The sequence below is a fragment of the Mus musculus genome, chromosome 12, assembly GCF_000001635.26.
Source record: "Mus musculus strain C57BL/6J chromosome 12, GRCm38.p6 C57BL/6J".
NCBI lineage: Eukaryota > Metazoa > Chordata > Mammalia > Rodentia > Muridae > Mus > Mus musculus.
The window spans coordinates 15,997,297-16,015,837 of NC_000078.6; the positions used below are offsets into that span (position 1 = coordinate 15,997,297).

Genomic DNA, 18,541 nt, shown 5'->3' on the forward strand with positions numbered 1-18,541 from the left:
GTTGGAAATAAGCATGGAATATGGAAAAACAAATGATACATGTATGAGTGGGCCCACAATTTGCTTTCTAAATTATAGCTTTCCACGATGTAGAAAAGGGTGGAAGGACATAAACATAAACACTTATAACTAAAATAGGCTTCTACTGAGGGTGATAGGCACAGGGTGGCCAAACGTATGATGGGACATTCATACATGTCCTAGTCCACAGACACAAAGGACACAATATGTCTCTCTGATAAGTAGGAACGTGGCTAAGCTGAGGGGCATTGTGGGACTGGGCCCTAGCTCATTTCCATTATTCACATTTTTTCATATTCATGGCTATAACTGTGTCCATAGCCTTCCCCTTCACACAGCACAGGGCTCAGAGGCAAGGAACATGAGTGGGGGTACTTGCTCTCAGTTCCATACAGGATTCGGCTTCTCTGGTCTTGAATGCAGAGAACAGAGATATCTTGATACTTCAGCTGACCAAGAGATAGGAAACCAAGCTGTTTCCTGTGAAAGACATGATTCCAATGAAGAGGATCTTATTTTGAGAAAAAAATAGTGTTTCTCTTTGCTCACTTTGCTAACAGATTGTATCTTTAATATTAATAGGAATATATTCACTTAAGGCTTTAATGGCTGTTATTTAATATGATAGCCAGCTATTACTAACTTAATAAGCCTTAAGTTTATTAAAGCTAAAATGTATTCTGTAGAATGAAAAAACCCAACTCTTTGATAAATCTACCCCCCATCTCAGTTGCTCCAGAGAATCAAAGTGTCTATGAAACTAGTGTTTGCTCTGAATAAGTGGGTCTCTGACTCTTGTGCCTTCTCTTGGGCTCTTTTCCTTTTGTTTGCCTTGTCCAACTCCAATGTGTTAGGTTTTATTTTACCATATTTTATTTCATTACTATTCTTTCAAAACCTGCTTGTTTTTAAATGTGAAACAGGAAAGGAGTGGCTCCAGATTTGAAAGGGAGGAGGGGACAGCAGGAGGACTAGAGGGACTGGAAACCATAATCAGGATACAGTAATCGAGGGGAATAAAAAGAAACATTCAAATTTTTAAAAAGTTAAGAAAAATGGATACAAGGGAGGGGAAAAAAGCCAAGAAACTTACATTTGCATAATGTACAATGCAGACAGAAGGTCATTCTATCATTGTAGAATTCTTTCTCAGAATCTCTCTGGTGCAACAGCAGGAAGTACTTTCAAGTGATGGAAAAAAAGAGTTTTCTAAAGAAATGACACAATTTTCTATAAGAGACAGTTTCCCTTTGAAGTCAATTTGTTTTGACTCACCTGTGAGCTACAACCATGAGAACTTCCAATCTGCACTCAGAGAGCCTCCTTCTACAATTTATTAGCCATAAAATGTAGATCAGACTTGTAAGCCTTAAATTTTTAATTCTTTCTTTGTTTATTGTGGGGGTGATGGAGGAGGAGACGGGGTGGGGGACAATGGGGAGATAAGGAGGGGGAGAGGGGAAGAGATAGCACATGAAGGAGAGAAGAAGGGGAGGAGGAGGGAGGGACAAATGGATAGACAGACAAGGCACCTTTTAGGAGTTGGTTCTTTCTTTCCTCTTCTACATGTGCGTTCTGGGGATTGAACTCAGGCCAGCAGTCTGTGGCAAACGCCTTTACCCATCAAGCAATCTCATTTTAGACTGTGTTTTCTGAGTCCTAAGAAATAAGTAAGTACCATGAGAGTCATTCATTCCTCTTGCGTCCCCATGTAGCATACGAAGATGAGGCAACAGCAGCCATCTTCTCTCCTGTGTCTCTTGCACATAGCAAGAAATCAGGAACACAGTAGGTGTTTAGTAAGTATTGAGTTTGTAAATTCCATAAACACTTAGGTAAATGAATTCTTCCATTAAGTTGATGAGGACATATTCTCTGGCATGATCATGCTGCAGGGCTATACAGTAAGATCTGGACTTTTTAGAGCATTGCAGTAGATGAGATGGATATGATCAAGGTTCAAAGGAGCTGTGGGATAATAAACACCACAGAACAGGTTCAAGCCTGAGGTAGAGGCTTTAGGTTTTAGAGTCTTGGATCTGTAGCACCAACAGATCACTGGAGTCATTTGCATGTGTATATAAAAGGAGATCAAGGCACGCTGTAGCCAACGGGTCTTCACTGCACTGATGTCAGTACTGAAAAGCCCCTCCTTCCTGGAGACCTCCAAGCCTCAGACACACTGCATTTGTTAAGGATAAAAGTCTCCTTTCCATTTTCCATACAAAGACAAGAAAATAATCAGAGACAGGGAGACAGCAGTCATGGTACACACTGAGGAACCAGGGCTACACAGGAGGGAATAGGTCACAACAGGCCAAATTATCCTCCTAGAAGACCATAGAAAGCTAAAGAAGTTTGAAAAACTCCTGCATCTGGGGAACAAGAACTAAATGTTCTAACTTTCCAGAGAAGGGAGGGCTCCTGGGATAGCAGCTCATGGCCAACAGCCCCCTTTCCTGTCCTGGGATAGAAAAGGTCCTGAGTAGGATGGAGAGAGAAAACCTAGGGAAATGATTTGAATAGAGAGGCTTGTCAGAGAAGCAAATGCTACAGCAAACCAGTGAAACGGTTATTTGAGAATGAAAAAAAAAGTGAAAGATACTAAATTTAGACTCTAATATATGTATCATATGTCAGATTAGGCCCATAGAAAACACAATACAGAATAGAATGTGTCAGGAAACATGGGAGCTAGAGTAGAGAGAAGATAGATGAATGATCCAGCAGGACAAGCTTCAGAAGGACTGGGTGTGGTGGTATATGTGCATCAGAGGCAGTGGTCTCTGTGAGCTTGAGGCCAGCTTTATCACCACATGGAACTCTAAGCCAGCCAGCCCTAGATAGTAAGACCTTGTATCAAAACATGAAAAAAAAAAAAAGCAATAAGAATAGCCAAAATCACATCAAACAACCAAAAAAAAAAAAAAAACCCATAGTGCATTGAAAACATAAGTAAATATGTGTGGACATAAAGTCTTAGAATGATCCAGAGAAGCACACTACAGTATACAATATCAGAAGACACAGTAGCCAAGAAGTTTCCCAAACTGATGAATACTTCCTAAATACAAGTATTCCGTAGATTTCACCCACGGAAATACAAAAGAACTCAATACAACTCTGTCTGGACTTTCATATGTTACCAAAATATGCCTGGAACATAAAAATGAAATAAGACTAATCCTTGTAAATAAAGGGTGAGAAAATTTGTGTTCATCTGTGAGGAAGAAAATGGTTCTTGATGGAGTTGTGAGAATGGATGAAAGAATGAAGACCACTGAAATGTGAGGTCTGAGGACAGGCGAGCTGACACCAACCAGAAACTAAAGTATCCTGGAATTTGTATGGCAAGCCTAGCAGTCTGTTTCAGATGCAATGCAGACCTGAGATGAAGACACTGAAGTCTTTCATGGAGAGAGTAAAAGTGTTAAGATGCAAGAGTAAAATGTAACTGTGATACATCAATGTGCATGGCATTGTCCAGGCTGGTCTTGGAAAGAGGATTCAAAGACCGTGCCACTAACACACTAAGAGGATGAAATGGGAGAGCAATTTCCCACCATTAATAGATGCACAGTGACTCTTGGAAGGAGTAAGATTAGGGATTCCACATTCTACTGAGACAACTAGGACCCACACAGAAAGTCATGCATGCAGGTTCACTACATGAGGTCACTGCATGAGGTTACAAAAACAAGCACAGAAGCTCAATTGGTCTCACGATGCTCCAGGAAGCCCAGGGCATTTTAGTGGTCCAGAACAATAGAGCTATTACTCTCAAGGAGCAGGGGGTTTATTTCAAAGTAAAAGGAGCAAAAATAAGTTCTATATGGACAAATAGGAAAACTATGTTCTGTATGAACAAATAGGAAAAAAAAAGCATAGCATTAGAGCAATGTCCATAAGATTAAAAAGCATTACAGAGGCTGGAGGTCTGATAGAATGTTTCCACAGAGGAAGATGGATGCTAACTGTTTTTCTCCCTTTTCCCCAAAGTCACATTTGGGGAACCATTGCATCACATCTGGAAATCTCTCACCTGGCTCATAAATTCTTGGATGACTCAGTGGGGTTGAGAACAGGACATCCTCCAAGGTCAGACTCACTGTTTCCTTTCGAGCCCAATTCAGCCTTTAATTGCAAAACCAATGCACTGGCAAACCACAAGGACATGGCCAGCGCACGTTGGAGACTGAAATCTTAGCGTCTTTGCTTTCCAGAGGCAACTTTCGATCCAGGTTCTATGGGAGGGGTGGGATGATGAACTGTCACTTTTGTGACTCCCAAGGAGTGAAAGCTTTCCATCCTACCCCTAGGTGGTTCTTCCTCGGGTCAGATTTTTTAGAAAGTAATACAATATGAAGTGACCAAAGACATAAAGGATCCCTGCCCAAAAGGAGACCAGCCCCCAGCCCAGTCCACACTGAACACTAAGAATCCCTTCATTTAAGGATTCACTCAATCGAAATGACTGACTGGCCACTTATACGTGGAGCCAACAAACTTGCTTTCTCTGAGGACAAAGCGATTATGATCTCTTCACAGGGCCCTCTCACTGCCAGGGCACATAATGAAGGAATTAAAAATCACATCAACACCATCTCCTATGCCTTCTCGTCTGCCAGACACTGAACAAGCTACCTTATTCTCCCAACTCGTACCACAGTTGCCTGTGCCTGTTTACCTGCTTCCTGCCTCAGTTTCTTTGCTCGTTGATCTTGATAAAATACCTGGACAAAAGCAACTGAAGACAGAAAGGCATCAATTTAGTTCACAGTTCAACATACAGTCCAGCACGGTGGGGAGTCAAGATAGTGGGACCCTGAAGCATCCTGCCATAGTATTTCCACAGTCGGAAGAGAGCAGAGAGCGAGTGTTGCTAGTGTTCAGTTCAGGACCTCGCACTGAAGGCGAGGATCTCCCTATTGCATTCTTATACCATAGGCAAGATAACCAACCCCTCCCACACATACACACACAGTCCAAGAGCCAAGAGGTCCATCTCCTGGGTGATTCTATATTGTGACAAGCATACAATTGGCATTAGAACTACACCTCTCATGTAAGGTGATGGATTCTTTGAAGACAGAGACTTTATTCAAAACCCTGTCATGTAGTCTTAGAACCTGACACTATATAAGTACTTAGCAGAGAGTTGAGGGATAAAAAGAGAGAGGCAGGGAAACAGGAACACTTTGAACAAAGCAGTAAGTGTTCTCTGCTAACTTCCCAAAATAGAATTCTTACTTATTTTCTAAGTAGAGAAAGAAAGGACAGATGGAGACTGTGACCAGAGATCAAGCTTGAAAAGCCAAGGTTCAGATCACTGCTCCGTTAGTCCTCCTAGGCTGTAAGGGAAGAGTACAGAACCCTATGCGGCATGTAAATGCTACCACCAAAGGGTTCAAACTCCAAAGTCAAATTTATCTTTTCTCCCTCCCCGCCCTCCTACTCCTAAAGCAACAGCCGAGCTCAAGCCCTCATTATTATCGACCTCATCCTTATGCTGCGCAGAGCTTGAGTTTGTCTATAATGTGTTTTCATTGGAAATCATTATTTATCTTTTAAAATTCATCTATAAAATTGCTTCTGCTTTGAAATCATCCCCAGGCGCAATTGCTTTTCTTCCCTCTCTCTGTTCTCATTAGTCCGTGTGCCCACATTTATTATAACACTTGTCAGCCTCATTTTTAATCACTTGTCTTATTTCTTCACTAGGAAGCACATTGGCTGAAAAAAAAAAAAAAAAAACAAAATAAAAAAACCAAACAAACCAACCAACCAACCCAAGGACTCTCTAATGCAAACCCTGTGTTTCCTTTATTTCTATGTCTTTAGTGTCTGGAATTTCTGTGGCCCCTAAAATGAACTAAAGAGTAAAACACAGACTAAATAAGTGCTGGACAAAGATGGTGTGGGTTAGACTGTCACAAAGAACCTAGAGGGATGGAGGTAAGAGAGATATGAACCAGCACACAGAGGGTCCTAGTTAGATTTCTGTTGCTGTAATAATATACTGACTGAAACCAACTTAGGCAGGAAAGGGTTTATTTCAGCTCATAATTTATAGTACATCACTAACGGAACCTAGGGCCGGAACTCAACAGGTACCTAGAACTAGGAGTTGAAGCAGAGACCATAAAGGAACACTGCTTTCTGTCTACGCCCCTTGCATTGCTTAAGCTTTTGTCCTATGTAGCCAAGCCCTATCTGGTTAGGGATGACACTGACCACATGGGGATGGGTGCTCCTAAAGAAATGAACAAGTAAGAAAATGTCTTGCAGATATGCTCACAGGCAAATCTGATAGAGGTAATTTCCCAGTTCCCAGGTAATTTAAGGTTATATAATTTTGAAAAAAAATTTTTCTAGCATATTGTATAACCATACTATTGGGAACACAAATGGCACCAAGATCTCATTATTCCCTTTTGTATTAAGAAATACTTACCAAACGTCTTAGGATCCTGATGCACGTCTTCGGAAGGGGATACTAAAGGCTTGCATAGCCTTGAGCTACAGTCCTGTAAAAGAGAAGGCATTTCACTATTTGAATAAATGTGTGGGAATTATATTGTGAAGTGGAGATTTATACAGTACCCATGAGAATATACACTGTGTGGAAAACAGTATGGAAGGGTCTCAAAAATCTAAAACCAATAATAATAATAATAATAATAATAATAATAATAACACTTTGCAATACAATAATCATAGCCTTGGTTATAGAGATGAAGAAGACACATCAGAATGGCAAAGGTTTCCATATTCTAGCATTATTCCTAATAGCCAAGATATGCAATCAACCTAAATGTTCCTCAATGGCTGGATAGATAAGTGAAATGTATGTACCAATAAATTGCTATCAACTTAAATGGAACTAGAAAATGCTCTGTTCAGTGAAATAAGCCACATGCAGAAACACAAACACCATGTAATGTCTCTCACATAAACAATTTTTTTTAAAAAGTTAATCTCATAGGAGCTGAGAAGTGATGACCAGACATAGACAGATATTGGTTAAGAGGCACTGTTACAGTTTCATTTCTGCTGCTATGGCTAAAACACTCTGGCCAAAACAATATCTACGATGAAATGGCTTACTTGACTTACAGTTTCCCAGGTTATTGCCCATCATTTCTGGGAAGTCAAGACGGGAACTCAGGCAGTTGGCCACATCACAGCTACAGCCAAGAGTAGAGAAAAAAGAATTCTCTCATGCATCCTCCTTGCTTAGCAGAGCCAGAATTATTCACACAGTTCTGGGGCCATCCTAGGGAATGATGCTGCCCACAGTGGGGTGGGCCAATTAACAATCCAGGTATTTCCCCAAGGACATTTCCATAGGCAAGGTGATCTAGACAATTCCTTAATAGAAGAAACTCTTTCCAGGTGATTCTAAATTGTGTCAAGCTGATAATTAAAATTAACCAGCATAGGTACAATGCTACAGTTAGACAAGAAATAATGCTTTGTAATCTGTGGTACAACAAAGCAATACAATTAATTATAATGCTTTGTATACAGTAAAGAAGAAAGGATTTTGAACATATTCATTTCAAATAAATGAAAGAAGCATAAGGTGACATATATGCTAACTAACCTTATTACTAAATGTATACATTAATCAAAACATCACATTATGCCTCATAAATATATACAAAATGTAAAAATCAAACAAGAAATTACTGTACATTCATTAAGAACTAAGAATTATTATCACACAAACTATCAAGTGGTTATCAAAACCACCACATCAGTTTGTTCTCCCTTCCTGGACAAACGTGGATCATCTGCGCCAAGTCTCTGTTAAGTATTAACTTTATGCCTAAATTCTAGCCAATGGACTCTGGGTAGAAGAGATACACTCTGCTTCCAAGCCTGGACCATTCAAACCTACCATGCAACCCTTCACATAGTGCCTTTCATTCACATGTGACAAAACACCCAACACAATACAGAGGAGGAAAGGATTTATTTGACTTACAATTCCAGGTCATTTCCATCTTTTCTGAGAAAAGCAGGAACTCAAGCAGTTGGCCATACCACAGTCAGAGGCAAGATTGAAGAAATAAAGAATTCACCCACATAGTCTGCTTGCTTAATGAAGCCAGTTTTCTTTACTCAGACAAAGGCAGCTGTGGTCAAGAGCCCTGGTAGACAACTGAACAGTGAGTGAATAAGAGAGTGCACTCAGTCTTGGAAACACATCCTATAGAAGATTTTTTTTTCCACTTAGTTTCTACAACCCATCACATGTGATATGAACTGTGAAGACCCTATATGTCAACAGGACACTGATTCTCTCTTGGAATCTCAGCACTTGGAAGATCAAGGAGGATGGGTCATGAGTTCAAGGCCAGCTTGGGCTGGACAGTGAGATTTTGTGTCAAAGGTAAGTAATAATCTCACTTCCCAGTAGCTTCGCATAGAAAACCTTTCCCCTTGTGGCAATTTGCCCGTAATACAGACAAATTTAGTACATGATTCACCCCCAGCCCTCCTAGGAGATTAATTCTGGCAAAGTTTCCTATGTTGGTTAGTTTTAATTGTCAACTTGACACAACTTAGAATTATCTGGGGAGACAGTCTTCATGAGCAATTGTATAGATCAGGTTGGACTCTAGGCACATCTGTAGGGGGTCTTGGCTGCTAATTGATATAGAAAGACCCACTCTGGATGTGGGTGACATCATTTCATAGGCTGGACCCTGCACTGTGTGACAGTAAAGAAAGTAGCAGCTGACCATACAAAAGCAAGCTCTTGACTACACGTGGTGGGGCCAGCCAACTAATATGCCTGCTTCCATGATTACTTTGAAATTACTGAACATAACCTGAAATTGTAAATTAAAATAAAACTCTTCTTTCTCTAAGTTGCTTTTAGTCAGGGAACATTATCACAGTGACAGAAATAAAACTAGAATACCCCCTTTACAGGGTTAGACATGAAAAAGAGGCTAAGATTATTGCTCGCTCTCTCACTGATTCAGGCTTTGGAGTTGATCGTTCCATTTTGTCAAGGAGACTGGACAGAAAGGAAAGAGGCAACAACTTGAGAGCATGTCTTTTCAATTGTTTGCGAGCAGTGTGGAAGGAAAAGATCTTGCCACAGTGAGTTGGAGGTTTAGCAATGAATCTTTGAGGCTGAATGTCCTGTGGTTTGGTGGTGTGATTTTTTTTTTCAGTTCTTCAGTTGTAGCCCTGGGATCTGGCATCTCTGCCCTAGAACATTCTTCTCAATAACATGGGTCTATGCTATTCAAAGCATACTTCTAAGATACCTAACAAATGTCTCTGGGCCTTAGCACCATTAGCTGTGTGGCGAGTGAGGTCCGAATCAGTAGACTTAAATGCCATTCCCACCTTGGTGAGCGTCCCTCTATGAATTCAACTCTGTGTGCCTGCATGTGTCCCAGTGCCCTCTGGTTTCTTGATGGATGTCACAAGAGAAATTCTCTCACTATAGCGGAGGGAGGATCCTTGCTTGACGTGTTACCCTTCAAAGTTGTTTCCAAGCCAAAGATTTTTGAGATGACTTTGTGGCGAGGAAGACCATGAGTCATGCTGAGCTTACTAATTCTATTTCTGGAAACCGTGGGAGGTGGTGTGATGTTGTGGAGAACAACAGAGCACTGCAGACACCCTGGTCTGGGATTGGATCTTGATTGAAGCTCACCAGCCTTGTGGGACTGAAGTAGTACTCTGACTCTGGACCTCACTCCCTTTCCCTGTGAAATGGGTTGTTGAGTTGTTAAAAAGACTCATAATACAGCATCAGGACACTATATGCTACATGGACAGGACAGAACATACCTTCTGGAACATACTGCCAGGAAGTATAATAGTCTTGAAGCTTCACAGACACTGAAGGTGTAGGACACCATATTGTTTTCAACTTCAGTGTTGCCTTCTAGTAACACTGTAAGAACGTAATTATATACTCTCCTTAATGGTCAAAGATACCCAATACATTATCCAGAAAATAATTGTTTCAATTATACCATTTAACCCTCATTCTCTCACATCTAACATAGAAATAATAACAGCTTCATTGTTTGCTGAAGTTAAAAGAAATTGTAAGTAAACTTGTTGAATTTGAATAGGGTTTAAATGCATCTATCCTTTTAGAGATCGGATAGGTGCTGTGTGATGACTCTGCTGTATGCCACATGAGCTCTGTCTATAAAAATGCTAACTAGTATGTATTGAATTCTTCTGTGGTCCAGGGGTTAACAAGATATTCTATACATTTTTCAAAGCAACATCCTGAGAAGGCTCCATTGCTTTAATTTTGAAAATGAGGAATGTGTTCTTTAGATAGTTAAAGGAACCTTCCCAATTCCCCTGGATACCATTCTGGGTCTCCAGCCACAAAGTCTGTGACTTCCCCAATACATGAGCCTTGGCTCTTGTTCTTCATTACTGCATAGACAGCCATGCAGGACTCCTGTCCTTGGGAAGAACATCGTGATTGGATAGAAAGGTCTTGAGGCTGATTCTTTCCGTTGGGGTGGAGATGTAGTACCTGCCCAGGCTGAGCTTCCCCTAAAGTCAGTCACAGAGCTAGAGATGGAGAATTGGGCATTAAATTCCTTTTGTCTTAATGCAATACCTAACAGGAAGGAGAGGAGGAAAGCACATCATGGCCAAACAAGAGGAGTGGCATTTCCAGAGCAGAACAAGTTTGAAAAGAGAATCCCAAGCCCTACAAAACCAAAGAAAGTTTTTGATATAAAGCAAACCATGGCTGCCATGCTATATTTGCCCCTGCATATGTGAAACCACCATTTACAGAGGACAGTTAAAATATTTCCAAGCCCTGTCATCTGTTTTCTTTTCCTTGGACTATTGATAGTTCTTTTGACAACTCTGGGACCCACTGACTTAAGACTAGTGGCCCTGGAGAATTATTATTGGTGAACCTCAAACCAGATACCTTATGTGGAAGTAGTCACCAGGGGAGGGATGGGTGGCATCTACATGCCAAGGCACAAGGTTGAATCAGCAAAGATCTCTCTCTGATCTGTATTCTTATGTTTAGACATAAAGCCCAGACAGACAGTGTGACACCTGTCTTTCACACCAGAAAACCAGGGTCTAACATCTGCTCTGGTGGCTTCATTCTGACTTGTGGCTTTGAGCTGGCTAGTTCCTTCCTCTTTTCAGCCTCTGGGTCTTACACTCTGAAGCCTTCCACCAGCCACCAAGCCTCTGATTGCTTTTGCGCCTCTCCATCTTCTAATTTCGATTTTAGATCTCCTTTGCAAGTTTGCATGGCATTTCTTTATCCACATACTTCCTGTAACATGTTTCTCGAGATTTTTCATTCGTGGGTAGTTATCTACTGATCTCGCCAGCAGGAAAGACCTTCACAGAGCTTCCTATCTTAAGTGCATTTAAGGTTTAATGTACAGGGGCTCTTCCCCAAGGAAGACTTCACAAACAAGTCACAAGTTTGTGCAGGACATTTCTAGACCTCCTGAGAAGCCATCTAGACAGACTGTCCCTCAGAGATAACTATTATCAAATGCTCTTCTTTCCTATCCTTAACTGTGCTGAGATCCTGAGATGTTACAGCCCATCCCCCACCCCAAAGAGAGTATAGTAGGAAGTGTGTACAAAAGTGTGTACTTAAGCCCCCACCTCCCACCTGCCTCTGACACTCAGTCTCTGAGCAGGCTTGAGGTGGTCACTTCTGAAGGAAGTGCTGAGGGGGGGTTGGGTGGCTAATCCCATTGTATCAGCTTTCCTGGGAAGTAATTCACACAAGCATACAGTTATATTAATTATTAACTGCTACATTTCAGCCCCAGGATACCTGCTAGGCAAATTCTCTACCAGAGAGCTATGCTCTCCTCTTCTGAATTTTGCTTTCAGAGACTGAGCTGTTTACCTCTGCCAATTAACATGTTACTACGTCATCTCCTTCTGCCTCTTTTTGGTATAGTTTTGACTGTGTAGCTGGCTTAAGCCAAGCTTGTAGTCACACCAGGCCTGCTGGGCAGCACTGATTTGCAAACCCTGGTCTCTGCTAGCTTTTGGAATGAGTAGCCCTGACCTTCTCATGCCTGTTCAGCTAGTGTGGGGCAGGAAGGGGAAGGGTGGAGGAGAGTTCCCACCCTTTCCTGCATAACAACACAGGACCTCAAACGTGCACCCGCTACCCAAACAGCCAACAAAAGAACACTGTCTTCATGTGCCTTGTGTTTCTCCTTGCCCAAGTCCTCACATGAAATCATCCTTTAAATCCTTAAATTGTGCTTTTTAAAAAGGCTCTTTCAACCAGGCAAAATTGCCTCATTATTTGCAAGAATGTATCCACAATGCAAAAATAGTATATGAAAGAAAAGCTGCATCAATTAATATCCACATCTTACTCAGCTCTAGACAATAATTGCTAAAAAGAATGATTTCTACTAATTTAACATATTATCTGGGGTATGAAGAATCTTTCCTCCATATGGAGAGAAAAGAAGCACTCAGATTGGTCTGAGCAGTCCATGAGCCTTCTACCTGGCCTTTGTATTGTTATTATCATTATTATTATTATTTTAAATAACCCTGCTTATTATACTTCAAGAGGTTCCAGACAAAAAATTAGCAAGTTGTCTGCTGATGAATCACTGACAGCAAAGGCTGCAGACAGTGGAAGCAGCTGCCACACTTAGGGAAGACCTAGCAGATTGCAGGAAGGGAGCCAGAAAGCCCCAAGAATTGCCTCTTGGAGGCCTGTTTGACTTTCTCCAGCTTGCACTATTCAGTTTCCTCACCAGGACACTGGCGAGAAGGCTCTGCCGCAGATGTCTCTGGAGCTGTAGATTGGCATTTGGACATTTCTCCGTGTCTCCTGATGAAGCCAGGACTTGGCTACGGTGGTTCTCACAGGAGTGCACACAGGCAGGAGGACCCTGGTATGCCATGGCTTTCTCCTTCCTAACTTAGCTTTGTTTCCAAAACTCAGCTTTAATGACTGAATTAATTTACTATGTGCAGGGAGAAAGTCGCAAAGCCTGCCATTACAACCCACTTGCATCCCCAGTTCATGCCCTGTGCCCTCTCCTTCCCACCCAGCTTGCTCAGATTTCACCGAAAGGAGACACTCCTCCCCAACCGGAATCGCCTAAGGCAAGCTCACTGTGTGGGAATAAAGATGAGTGTGGCTCTTTCCCTATGCAGCAAGAGAAAAAGGAAGAGAGATTCTTTATCCCCCACACTGAGGAAAGCGCGTTAGTGTTAACTGTTACAAGAGCTCCTGTTGCCACTTTATGAAGTTAGCCTAAGAATGAGGAGATAGATGGAAGCGTCAGTCTTTGGACAAGCTAGGTAAAGTCAGAAATCACATTGGGGTGAAAGCAGGTTGGTCAGCCGTCCTGCGTCAAGCTTATCGTTGTGCGTCAAGTTTATAGGGCTCCCACCTTCCTTGCATGACCAGAAGAGAAACCGAAATGCAGAGCGAATGTCATGGAGAGAAAAAAGGAGAATACAGGCTGGAGAGATGCTTGTCCTGCTGGCATGAGAGAATGAGTTTGGACGCCAGCACCAACATAGAAAGCCAGGCTCAGAGACACTTTTGTAATATCAGTTCTGGGAAAGAAGAGCAGGTGGAGCCCTGAAACCCATTGCCCGGCTAGCCCAACTGAACTGATGTGTTTCAAGTTCAGTGAAAGGGCCTGTTTCAAAAAGTAGCTTAGTTGCTTAGCATTTAGGAGCACTTGTTGCTCTCGGAGAGGACCTGGGGTTCAGTTTCTCAGCACCCACATAGTAACTAACCAACACCCATGACTCTCTTCCCAACGAATGCGATGCCCTCTTCTGTCTTCTGGGGACAACAGGCACACACACGCAGCATATACAAACATGCTGGCAAAGCACTCATACACATAAATAAAATAAAATAAAATGAAATAAAATGAACTTTTTTAAAAAGTAAGCTAGAGAGCAATTGAGGATATTTAATGTCACCCTCCGGCCTCCACATACACATGGGCAAAGCCACAAAGATAGAAAGATATACTAGGGGCAGGGTTTCTGTGTTAAGGCAGCTCACTTGAGTATGCTGACACCTCTGTGGATGCAAATGGAGGCCTGGGAACTCGCTCTTCACCCCTGCAAAGCTCTAGCTTTCTTTCCTTGGTGCTCTGGAAGATGTCCCCAAAGCCTTCTGGAGAGTTCTGTTTTAGCATCCCTAATCCTGGAGGCAAGAGGGCCGTTGGGAACATGTCCAAGGGCTGAGGCTTCCTCAGCCCACACAAGAGGCCTGGGAGGTCAGTGGGCACAGCCCCCTGCATGTTCAGACGGAAGGGTTCTGAACGGAGTCTTGGCTCCGGAGGCTGTATAGGTTCAGGAAGCTGCAAGCTCAGTAGAGCCAGCCGGGAAGAAGACAACAGAGCTGGTGCTGGACCCTTTGATCCCCACAAAGAAACCAAGCCATGGCTGAATGAAGGTGGACCTTTACCAAGGAGCTCATGGCTTTAGCTGTGCCTTCTCCAGATGTCTTCAGCTAAGGAGGAATCGGAGAAACAGGGCAGCCCGCAGAGACCTGCTCCGAGGTAATGAGCGGAAATAGAAAATGTAATTAACATGTCTGCCCTGAGAAAGGAGAGCTAACTCTATTACCCTCCTCCTCCCTGCTTCCATTATGAATGATTGTGTTTCAATTATGATCCCAAAAGTATTTCCTTCAGGAAATATGTCAGGGTTCCGCAATAGGAAAGAAGGAAATGGAGCCATGAAAGTTTAATTTATTGCGGTGACTGCATTTTAAAAAAAGGGGGGGAAAGAACAGAACTGCAGGGGGTGGTGACAAATACAGCGACTCACCTGCTGTGAGCAGGCCCTGTTTGTATAAAGGAGGCCCAGCCTGTCTAAACACTTGTTTGATGGTGTAGGATGGAGAAGGAGAGGGGATCCCCACCCTCCAAGGCACAGTGTGATATGCTGGCTCCCTTGTGACATTTAGGAAGGCGAGCACTTGGTTTGAGGGTGATCAGCAGTCTGGCTCCAGCACCCTACCAGATACTGGCCTGAGTGAGTAAGGTGGGCCCAGTGCCACCTCAAATCGCAGAGTGTAATAACAGTAAAGCACAGGCAGCTAAAGTGGCAGGGATAGAAACTGACCGAAAGAACTCCTCCAGCAAAGCCCATGGCAATCAATAGGTGGGGAGCCGGCTGGGGAAATCAATAGGTTACCAAGGTGCTGACTCATGCTGGTCAGTGCTCCTCCCCGGGAAAACATCATCTCTGCAGATTGCAGAGGGGATGTAGACTCCTACATCGCTGCATTCATTCATTCGTTCCTTCATTCATTTATTCATTCATGTTTCCACGCAAAGTGAGGCTGGGAATCCCACCAAGCAGGAAATCTGGACAAACATGGAGGTGGGGCTAAACCACGTTTTTCAGAGGCTCTGGGGTCTTGGACTCTGTTAGCATTCCTTCTAAGTTATGCTCAACAGTTACATGGCAAAAGCCAGGGAGGCCTGGCTTGCTATAAAAGGGGCTGTTTGGCCCCTCCTCGCTCTTCTCTTCTCTTCTCTTCTCTTCTCTTCTCTTCTCTTCTCTTCTCTTCTCTTCTCTTCTCTTCTCTTCTCTTCTCTTCTCTTCTCTTCTCTTCTCTTCTCTTCTCTTCTCTTCTCTTCTCTTCTCTTCTCTTCTCTTCTCTTCTCTTCTCTTCTCTTCTCTTCTCTTCTCTTCTCTTCTCTTCTCTTCTCTTCTCTTCTCTTCTCTTCTCTTCTCTTCTCTTCTCTTCTCTTCTCTTCTCTTCTCTTCTCTTCTCTTCTCTTCTCTTCTCTTCTCTTCTCTTCTCTTCTCTTCTCTTCTCTTCTCTTCTCTTCTCTTCTCTTCTCTTCTCTTCTCTTCTCTTCTCTTCTCTTCTCTTCTCTTCTCTTCTCTTCTCTTCTCTTCTCTTCTCTTCTCTTCTCTTCTCTTCTCTTCTCTTCTCTTCTCTTCTCTTCTCTTCTCTTCTCTTCTCTTCTCTTCTCTCTCTCTCTCTCTCTCTCTCTCTCTCTCTCTCTCTCTCTCTCTGACTCTCTTCTCTCCCTGACCCCTTTCTCCCTCTCTCCCTTTTCCACTTTCCCTCTTTCTCCAATCACTTCTGGCTGGCCTCCTCCTCCTCCCCCCCCCTTCTCAACCCCCTTTTCCATGTCTTAAGTAAACTGTATTCTACACTATGCCCCTTGTATGGCTGGTACCTCGGGGGAAGGGATGCCTCAGCATGGGCCCACCAAGGAGCCCCGCCCACCATGCCAAGCTCTTCTAACCATATAAAACACAACAGATACAGCAGCACCACATGGGGATTCTCTGCAGGAGAAAAACAAGTTTCTGAGAGAAAGAGATCTCCACAATCATTCTTAGGGAGGTTTTCCTGGCTGATTAATGGGAACAGGGAGCTGAGAATGTGCCTGCACTGACCCCAAAGACTACATGATTTCAGGCCAGCCAGGATTGCTGTAGAGAGGAACAAGAGAAGGACTAAAGTGTCATTGAGGTTGAAGGATAGGGGTAGTAGAAGATTGGGAACATGGATTTAGCCCTGACTGTACTGAAGACCTCAGGGAAGACTTCAGCATGAGGGAAGCACTGGGAAAAGCACAGGAGGAAGAGGACTTCTCATTAGAGCAAGTCGGTGGAAGGACAGAAAGTTACACAGATAGCTACAGTCAGGCAAGAGGGATGTTGAGGGCTGAGCAAGGCAGGGGAGCACAGACCAAACAGAGGGTGTCCCAGGAGCTCTGCCAAAGGTCAGTAGAGGTCAGTGTAATGGATACTGAGACACAGACTGCTCCAACCAACACTTCAGCGCAAACACCTAGGGCATGATGCGATTGTGAGAGCCATTATTGACTACATAATCAGGAACTGACTCAGACGGACCTTCACCTATCTGTTTTATCGCAGTGTGTTACCTCATTTTATCCCCAAAGCCACTAGCAGACAAGAAAGCACTTCTTCTAGCCCTTTGGGTTAAGATCAAATGTAAAGACAAAAATCAAATTCCAAAGCAGGGGCTGGAGCAGAAAGTTCTGTGCTTAAAAACACTGGCTGCTTTCTCAGAGGACATGGGTTCAATTCCCAGGAGTTGCACACAAGCTCAGAGTGCCTGTAACTCCTATTTCAGGGACGCTGACTCCCCCTTCTGGCCTCCTAAGGGGTTAGACAACAAGCTTGCACACCCATTTACATATAAATAAATAAATAAATAAATAAATAAGTAAATAAATAAGATATAATAAGAAAGGAAGGCAGGCAGACACTCCTCACATTATTTAAAAACAGAAAGACAAATCATAGTAAAGTTTAAATTTGTTCAAAATATTTAATACCTGGTGTAGTTGGGATACTAATACCAGCACTTGGTTGTTGGGGGCAGAATATTCACACTATGTAGTAAGAGTCTGAGGCCAGCCTGGCCTACTTGGGACCCCTATTAAAGCAGCAACAAAAAAGATCTCTGTCAGTTCTAGAGTTGCAAACAGAACTTGTGTCTTTTACATTTCAAGCCAGGATGTGTTTCCTGCCCTCACTCCTGGGGCCTTCCTTCCCTCTCCCCATCCCCCCTACTTTCTTCTTTATAGGGTAGCTTCTTAGGAGCCAGAACCAACAGTAGATCTTAAAAATGAGGTAGGTTGAAACACCCATGATTCCTGACAAACAGAAGGGAAACCTGTCATTACGTGCCAGGGAAGGAGAGTTGGTCCTGATCATTTGAGATCTATAGCAGCTGAAGTTATCCCCTCCACCCAACCCCCACTTCCATCCTGCTCCACCCACAACCTTTTCTTGGTATCCCACAAAGAAGGTAGCTCTGAATGAGAGAGTAAAGAAGAAATTTATAACCTCGCAAGACCCTCTAAAACAGAGCCTCACAGGAAACACACCTACCCTGATCCTACAGCAAGCCAACCTGCATTTGTTATAACCTACACACTTTTCAGATTTGCAATCAATCCCCTTGCATTTCTTTCCAACTAGAACCTTTACCTGTTGCTCTTCCACTGTTTTGCTGGCTGCATCTGTTCCCCTTAATCATCAGAGCCTCATTTTCTGATGTCTCTCCACCAATGTCATTCAACTTTACCTGATCTGTTTCCAGCATACACAGGTGTCAGCATAAGGGTTCTAGGAGTTAGGAGCGCACTCTCACTTGTGTCTGCGTACGTGTGTATGTGTGTGTGTGTGTGTGTGTGTGTGTGTGTGCGTGCGTGCGTGCGTGCGTGCGTGCGTGCGTGCGTGCGTGCGTGCGTGCGTGCGTGCGTGCGTGCGTGCGTGCGTGCGTGCGTGCGTGCGTGCGTGCGTGCGTGTGTACAGGAGTAGAGTCACCAGAAATTTAGGAGCCAGTCTGCACTCTCCTTCAGAGATAAGGGATTGAACTCTGAACAGGAACAATGGAATACTCTAGCTCCTGCCCTAAACTGCAGCTCCAGCCACTCCCTACCCATAGGGGAAGCAGCCCAACCTTGTAAAAAGACTCTGATGAATAATTAAGTCACCATTTACAAGAAACTCTAATCTT

The 18,541-nt window shown here is 43.1% G+C and overlaps 1 long non-coding RNA gene across 3 annotated transcripts; it reads right to left on the minus strand.

Moving 5' to 3' along the window:
- Nucleotides 1-1,471: 1,471 nt before the first annotated feature.
- Gm36235 lies at nt 1,472-18,230 on the minus strand. 3 transcript variants are annotated; one of them, XR_872505.1, is made up of 9 exons: nt 18,010-18,230; nt 17,352-17,452; nt 9,841-9,946; nt 8,012-8,188; nt 7,129-7,208; nt 6,476-6,548; nt 4,709-4,768; nt 4,064-4,265; nt 1,472-1,680 (listed from the first exon to the last, which is right to left on the minus strand). It is a non-coding gene; the product is annotated as a predicted gene, 36235 (long non-coding RNA). The 3 variants fall into 3 exon arrangements; XR_872507.1 differs by lacking the exon at nt 17,352-17,452 and having other exon boundaries at nt 7,138-7,208; nt 18,107-18,230; XR_872508.1 differs by lacking the exons at nt 1,472-1,680; nt 4,064-4,265; nt 4,709-4,768; ... (1 more) ...; nt 7,129-7,208; nt 8,012-8,188 and adding an exon at nt 9,192-9,755.
- Between the last annotated feature and the right edge of the window lie 311 nt (nt 18,231-18,541).